At 39.5% G+C, this 8,044-nt stretch overlaps 1 protein-coding gene across 3 annotated transcripts in view; it reads right to left on the reverse strand.

The window, feature by feature from the left end:
- The window catches only part of TAB2 (TGF-beta activated kinase 1/MAP3K7 binding protein 2), a 64,114-nt gene that overhangs the window by 32,464 nt on the left and 23,606 nt on the right, over positions 1-8,044 (reverse strand). The window contains exon 1 of one of the 3 annotated variants that reach the window (XM_017822048.1): positions 3,714-3,732. The exons of the other annotated variants lie outside the window; for them this stretch is intronic. The gene's annotated coding sequence lies outside the window, so the exon portion shown is untranslated. Of the gene's footprint in view, positions 1-3,713; positions 3,733-8,044 lie in introns of those variants that run through there. 3 annotated transcript variants of the gene reach the window in all.

The following is an 8,044-nucleotide window of genomic DNA, read 5'->3' on the forward strand; positions in this document are numbered from 1 at the left end:
GCCGAAACCTCCTCAGGCCATGGAGGGAAACATATTTTACTAAGTTTCTAACTCAGCCAATGAGATACAATAACATTTCACAGGGCAAGCAAGAGAGGCTTGAGGAATTCTCATTACAAAATTTTTAAACAGCTTCTGACAATGCGCATATTAGAATAACAACAATAAAAGAAGTATTTAAAATTCTCATTTCCTGCTACAGGGCTACCATGAACAATAATATTGCTATGAATAATGCTGTTGGGTCTTTGTTATGTACTCATAGCCATGTTATGTACTGTTCATCATATTCTACAAACAAAGAGACAGATCACTGCAATAACTGAATAAAAGACCTCAAAAAAGCACAAATGTACAAAAGGCAAATTAATAGTTGTGATAGTCTGAATTACTTAATGTCAGTTCAGTCATATTGTGACAGCCAAACTCCAGAAGTAGTACCTGCTTTAAATATATCTTGGTTTTAATTAATTATTATTAATTTGTGTCTCAAACTGGTGTGTAGTGTTCAACAGTTCATATATCTACTGCAGAGCAGACTATATTAATGGTGATCTAACTAAGTAAAGGCTTTAAATACACATAAAATAACATTACTCTTACAGGGAAAAAAAATCATAAAGCACTGGGAAGTTAAGAAGAGTAAAACATTAGTATCATCACATTTAAGCCATATGACGTGCATTTGCACACACATCACTCAAGTCCTGCCTAACATAATGCAGTAACTCCACAGTAATGCCAGGAAGAGAACTGCACACTCTGATCTTAACATACTGGAACACAACCAAAGAGACAATTTCTCTCTTCTTATCATACTACAGCTCATTCATCATCTTTCTTTTGTATTGCACTAGGCAAAACACTACACTTCTGAACTGTATCATGTTCCAAAAACTCTTATCAGCGCAGCCTCTTTGCTGATTTAATTTTAAAACATAGCAGCAATTCTAACTTGTGAAACAACAAGAATTTTTCCAGGTCATAGGGTCAAAATCTCTAATTCTCCATATGCTAAGCAGGTACTCAAGAATACTAACATCTGGCAAAAATTTATAGTAAGGGCTCTTTCAGCACTGGTGTACAATGTGCACAAACCCCCCCCCCCAGTTCAGCTTGTTGAAGCCATATTCATGTAGCATTTTACTGTGATTCACAGACTACTTTGAGAATGCCTCAAAGCACTCAAAAGAAAAGTGAAAAATTCCTGAGCAGTACACCGGCTTTAGAGGGATTATCTGCTTAGAGAAAAGCAAAAAGATACTAAGGATAGCTTTTGAGCTAGTCTGTAAGCTATTACAAGTTACAAATTGTACGATTTAAGAGCAAAACAACTTCACTGCCTACCATTTTCAGTGTTCTCTCCTATACAGTATCAACAGTTACCTTAATGTCAAAATGTACATTATATGCCACACACATCTGTAGTCTGAAGCTTGGTGGTGGAATTTGTGATCAAATTAATTTACAGGAAAGCCATTGCACAAAGCATCACAACTGATCATCACCAATCCACAGCTGTGTACACTGCACTAGAAGGGGAAGGAACAAGCTGGTTTACTTCTTCGTAGCTGTCATGTGTAGTCATCACACCACACAACTTCCTCCCAGGAGTCATGTGTAGTCCTTACCACACACGTTCTTGCTTTTCAAGCCACTGAACTCACATCCACAGTTTAAGCCTTCATTAGTACAAAACAAATCCTTTCACCCATGTTTCAATGAAAATGCAAATGAAGTTTAAGCTGCCTGACTTGCATTTGTAACTCAGTATCATTAAGTAACCAGTCAATTAAGATTACATTGTGGAACTATCACTCCTGGTATATCAAAGTTTCCTTACAAAACACTAATATCAAAATCATTCATATGTGTAATTTAAGTAGATTTATACCAGGCATGGCATGATGGTTAGGGCAAGTGGCACATAGGACAGTCTGAGGTGCAGGTTTTCTCAAGGGAAAGATCCTGCTTTTCTCTCCAGTAGTACCAGGGCTGGCACTTCCCTTTCTCCCTTGAGCAAGCACTTAGATGAAAAAATTAGATTATTTACTCAAAATACATCTTAGTTTATTTAGTAATCCCATCTTTTGAAGGGGCTAGATTAATTGTAACCTAAATCAGTTTCCTAGCCTTGTTCATCACTGGCAATCAAACACTTGTGCCAAAAGGAGCAACTGAGGCTGGCAGAAGATGTGTCAGCTCAGATCATTCTCAGAACTATAATTTGAAGATGAAAAACCATTTCACAGAATGCTAATGCTTGCCTTCTTCCCTAATGTTCTTCCCTAGAGGAAAAAAAGTATTATTTGGTGCCAAAGAAATAAGCTTTTGGAATGTTTCTTTTAGAAGTATGTCTAGCTACAGGTACTTTATTCTCATTTACAATCCACATGGAAGGAACGCAAATTTAACACTTAAAGAGCTCTCAGCTAGTCTTTTCAACCTTAGCCCAGTTTAAATTATGTGTGGAAGACTTGCTAATCCCTTTTAAAATACACCGTTTACAGAAAAACTGGAAGTAGCTTTGGACTGTTAAAGAAAGCATCAAACAACAGAACACAAATAGTTTGACTTCATATATAACTGACCTGAGAAAGTATTCAAACAGTTGCTAAGCAGCAGCAGGCTACGGGCATCACATCAGATTTTAATGTTTCACTGGTCCTGTGTTAAAGTTTTGCAAAATCATCTATCAAAATATTTTCTCAAGTAACTATTTAGCAAGATTTTAACAAAAGTATAGTTTGAAATCCTATCAACCAAACACTACAGCAACTAACGCCAATACAGATGCTTTAGTGTCACAAGTAACATGCATCTGTATTTCAGTCCTCTAGAGCAAAAGAACAGAGAACCAAATAACAGAGAAAGCTTTTAGATTTTGGCAGTGAGCTTTCCCCCTATGGACAGAACAGGCCGTCCCCACAAAACTAGTATTTACCAAACGTGGCTCAACGATCAAATTACACTTTCTCTGGTATTCACTAAGTAGTGAATGTATGTGTCACAAAAAGCCACAAGAAATCCAAAACGTTTGAGTAACTCCAAGTATTCCCTTTACTTTCCACATACTCCTTTCAGAAAGCACTCATAGTTCCCTGCTCTGTAGGCAAAAAGTCCCTCATTGTATTTATTCATATTTCAAGAACAAACAATTTCAATCAGATCAATTAAAATAACCTAAAAATAACCAGGTAACTTAAATCAGTGGTGCAGGATGGTAATGTTACTGAATGTGTCAAAATCAGAACTTTTCCTATAATTCAGACTACTAAACTAAGAGAATGATTTGTGGTAAAAACGTTATGCATGAAAAAAAGAAAAGAATTAGTTGCTAAAGAGAGAATTGTGCTCATTCAGATTAAGGACTCCACAGGTAATTCATCTCACTCTTCTTAACTTCTCTGCTCTTTGTTAATTGAATAACATTTATTTGAACATACAAATGCAAAATAATCAAGTTTTACAAAAACCAAGTATTTAAGGTCTTTCATAAACACCCCCCCCAAAGAAAACACTGCTTCAAAAAATTTAGCTAAAATCTACTGGTTTCAATACAAATGAAAGCTGGCTAGTAGCCAACTAAAAGTTTTCTGATATTCAGCTCTTCAAAGTAATTCCAGAATTAACACTCACTTTAGCCTACTTTCTTTTGGAGAAAAAAAGTAGAAAAAATTCTCTGAATATATATGTCCAAAATCTCTATGAACCTTTTCAAATCAAGGCCAAGAGCCACTCAGTGTTCCAGATGCATACGATGAAGCTCCAGCATTAACATTTTTAGATCTGTCAGCTGCCTCCTGCAGCACAAGTCCAGAGCAGAAGCTACCTCAGTAAGGAAAGCACAGAACCATCTTGAGCTGATTTTGGCTTTTTTAGTTTCTGTTTCCAGTCCACTTAAGAGGAATGTTCAAGAAGTCCACTATTGCTATTCTCACTCACTGTGAGGTTAAGATTGTTACATGAATCTTCCCCTATGAGAAGACTATGAGATACAAGATCTGCACTGCAAGTTAATAGTCTGGCAGTAAGTCAACCTTGCATGCTCCTTTACTTAGTGCTTAGAGATCATAGAATCAGCCGGGTTGGAAGGGACCTCTGAGGTCTCTTGACCCACTACTGCCATAGTTACTAGACCATGGCACTAAGTGCCACATCCAGTCTCATCTTAAAAACCTCTAGGGACGGAGAATTCACCACTTCCCTGGGCAGCCCATTCCAATGCCTGATTACCCTCTCTAAAAAATTTCTTCCTAATATTCAACCTAAACCTTCCCTGGCACAGCTTAAGACCATACCCTCTTGTCTTACTGATAGCTGCCTGGGAGAAGAGACCAACCCCCACCTGGCTACAACCTCCTTTCAGGCAGTTGTAGAGAGTGATGAGGTCTCCCCTGAGCCTCCTCTTCTCCAGCTGAACCCCAGCTCCCTCAGCCTCTCCTTACAGGACTTGTGCTCGAGTCCCTTCACCAGCCTTGTTGCTCTTCTCTGGACCTGCTCCAGCACCTCAATGTTCTTCCTGAACTGAGGGGCCCAGAACTGGACACAGCACTCCAGGTGTGGCCTCACCAGCACTGAGTACAGGGGCAGAATCACTTCCCTGGTCCTGCTGGCCACACTGTTCCTGATCCAGGCCAGGATGCCATTGGCCTTCTTGGCCACCTGGGCACACTGCTGGCTCATGTTCAGCTTCCTGTCAATCCAAACTCCCAGGTCCCTTTCTGCCTGGCTGCTCTCCAGCCACTGTCCCCAGACTGTCCCCCCCTGTAGCTGTCCCCAGCTGTAGGGGGTTGTTGTGGCCAAAGTGCAGGACCCGGCACTTGGCCTTGTTGAACCTTATCCCGCTGGAATCAGCACAACTCTCCAGCTTGTCCAGGTCCCTCTGCAGAGCCCTCCTGCCTTCCAGCTGATCAACACTCCCCCCAACTTAGTGTCATCTGCAAATTTGCTGATGGGTGAAACTACATGAGAAAGCTGAAAAGATCAAAATCTTCAGTAAGAGACCGTATCTTGCATTCTCTCTCCACTCTGCTCCTAGACACTGCAATTCTGGCATCTTTCTTGTTCTGGTCATGGTATTTGTCCACCTCTTCTCAGGGTCAAATTCAAATGACTGACTAGAAGATAATACCTTTCTTTTTTGTTGGATACTCCTCACATTTCAGCAGCAATGAAGTGCTGCATAAACTCAAATCATCTTGGGTACATTCACCTGTATCATATCCAGGGGACTGGAAGATCCTACTGTGCAAGAAGTCTGAAACTGCATTATTCTGAAATCAAAGACTTTACTGCTAAACTGAGAGGAACAATGAAACAGGCTGACATAAATTACGCCCGCTTTCCAAGAACTGTAATTAAGAATCTGAATTACAGATCCTGTAAGCATGGCTAGACCAAAAGCTGAATTTTAGCAGTGAGTTATGAGCCATGTGTTATGTTATTTTAGCAGCCAGCATTGGATCAGTGGTATGACTGCATCATTTGTATATTCCCCTCCTATTACACTCCTATTGGATCACACATTAAGCCAATTCTACAGCTAGAATAGGTACATAAGAGCAGCGACTGCCTAAAACAACCAAATCAAAAGCATTTCTAAGAAACATATAAAAGTATATTCTAGGAAGCGCTAGTCTCAATTTATGCAACATCAAACAGACTGGAACAATATAATCTAAGGCTGCTCTGTCTCAAAGCACTTCCAGCAGCATCCCTGATAAAACAGGGTTGATCTATAATGTTTTCTAAACTTGGGCCTACAACTCTTGAATAGTCTGCAATAAAAAACAACTCTATCTTCATAGAATTACTGAAAAATTTAGATTGCAAGGGACTCACAGAGGTCAACAGCTCTAAACACCTATTCAAAGCAGGACTAAACTCAGGTTTAAACCAGGTACACCAGGCCTTGTCCAACCAAATTCTGAAAAACCCCAAGGATGGAGATTCCACTACGTTTCTGGAAAACCTCCTCCACTGTTTAATCAGCCCCACTAAGAAGAACTTGTTCTTTATATCCAATTAGCATTTCCCTTGTTGCAACCTATGACTTATCTCTTGTCATTTTGTTCGCCATCTGAGAAAAGTATTCCTCCCCCATCTTGTGTGTAATTCCAACTGTACATTAGTCCATCTTTAGACCTCTCTTCCCCACATTAAACACACCGAGTTTCCTCAGCCTCTCCACTTACATCACTAACCATCTCAGTTCCCTCAGCTGAACTTCAGTTTGTCAGTATTTCTTCCAATGGCAGGCTCAAGACTGTCAGATGCACACTCACAAGTACTGAAGAGAAGGAATAACTACATCCTATAGTATGCTGGCCATACTCTCGTGTTCAGTCTGAAAAGCCCTTTTTCCTATCCTTTGAGGAGATGACACACTGAAAAGAACTTTGAAATCCATTTAGATTCACAGCTGCCATATCAAATCTGCTTCTTTAAAACAAGTTAATTCACTTGATGCTTTTACAGTGCTTTTGCATCAGCAACTGTATTCTAAATTAAGTAAAGCTATGTATCTAAACAAATATAATAATTAAATACTTTTTCTCCACTTTTACATGTGTAACACATGCATCCTCCTCTTCTGCAGAACCTGGAGAAAACCATTCAGTTTGGTAGCTACCTACTTATGAATCGAAGGGAAAAACACACGGAGATAAATGAAAAGTTATGGGGCTGAATAAGGTATGAGGAAGAGCTACAGGAAAAAATATAGGCCTCAATGCAATTTGTGACCAAGTCCAAATTAAATTCAAACTACTGTGCCAAGTTTACTTGTCTATTTGTCTACTACTGTTGGGCTCTATGCAAATCCTTGATCAGTAGCTACTGTGAGTTCCAACAGTTTTTTCCAGACCTTTAGATCCCTCTCCACTAACTAGATGCTTACATGTTTCAGTGGAATTTAGTTCCATTTGAATAAGACTTACTTCTTTCTAGCCCAGGCATATGTCCTCTTCAGACATCAAAAAGAACTCATTTAAATATTTGAAACTAGAATTTTAAAATGCCAAACTTTTCACTGCTAAAATTCAAAGCAACTGCTAACATTATTTTCACAGCAGGAAAGTTTTGATGCCAGTACAGACAGTGGAAAACCTTTTTCAATGTCCTAAACTGAAGTTTAGAAAAAATTGTCAAGCTCCACATTGTCCCATGTCATTGCAGCTGGCAGATCTTGCTCTGACTTTCTAGATAAATGCAGGATGGCCATCTATTGGGTAAGAGAACAGTAATCCTTGTAAATGGAAAAGCATATAGGTATCAAAAAGGGCTACTGTAAGTTGCTACTGGCACCAGTCATTATGAAACTAAGGAAAAAATAAAAACCAAAACCAAATGGTTTCAGATGGACTTTTTAAACTCTTTCCAGTAAGGAATGGAAACTGCTATACTTTCCATGAAATAAAAGTTACCACCATGTTGCAAATGAATGGTTAGTTATTTAAAATGAGGTGGTATAGTTAATTCCTTCTGTGGAAAAAAACCCGATTAAAAATATTTTGAAATGCTGTGGCTTCCTCTTATCCTACAGATCTTCCAGAATGCCTACTGATTAGTCTCAAGACAGACGTGCAATCACTTTTGGTCATTACACAAGAAGTCCTCAGAACAAGAGCTTAAATGTCTTTCTACCTTAGCCTTAAAGCTATGTTCAAGCTGTAAAAAAGTCAGTAGTCTACCACAGGAAATGTTACATCCTTACTGTGATGCTGTCGGGGTACCCCTTATACAGGTCTTAAAAAAGCAGTTCACTCAGTGATTGGGTCACTGAGGGAATCAGTCTAAAATTCCAGGTATCCCTGAAACCTGTCTCAGTCTGTGGATGATGAGGCCTCTCGCCCCCTGTTATTATGTAGCAGTTCTAATGACAGGGGTCCCCTGGTGGTCTAGTGGTTAGGATGCAGCACTCTCACCGCTGCGGCCCGGGTTTGAATCCCGGTCAGGGAAAAAAGACCACCGGGCAGACGGAGCTCGTCAGCCCTGTAAGGCAATCCATCTAAGAGAAGGTCACTCTAAACAAACCTACGTT

This window comes from Lepidothrix coronata, unplaced genomic scaffold (genome assembly GCF_001604755.1).
Source record: "Lepidothrix coronata isolate B3197 unplaced genomic scaffold, Lepidothrix_coronata-1.0 Scaffold94, whole genome shotgun sequence".
In the NCBI taxonomy this organism is placed as follows: Eukaryota; Metazoa; Chordata; class Aves; order Passeriformes; family Pipridae; genus Lepidothrix; species Lepidothrix coronata.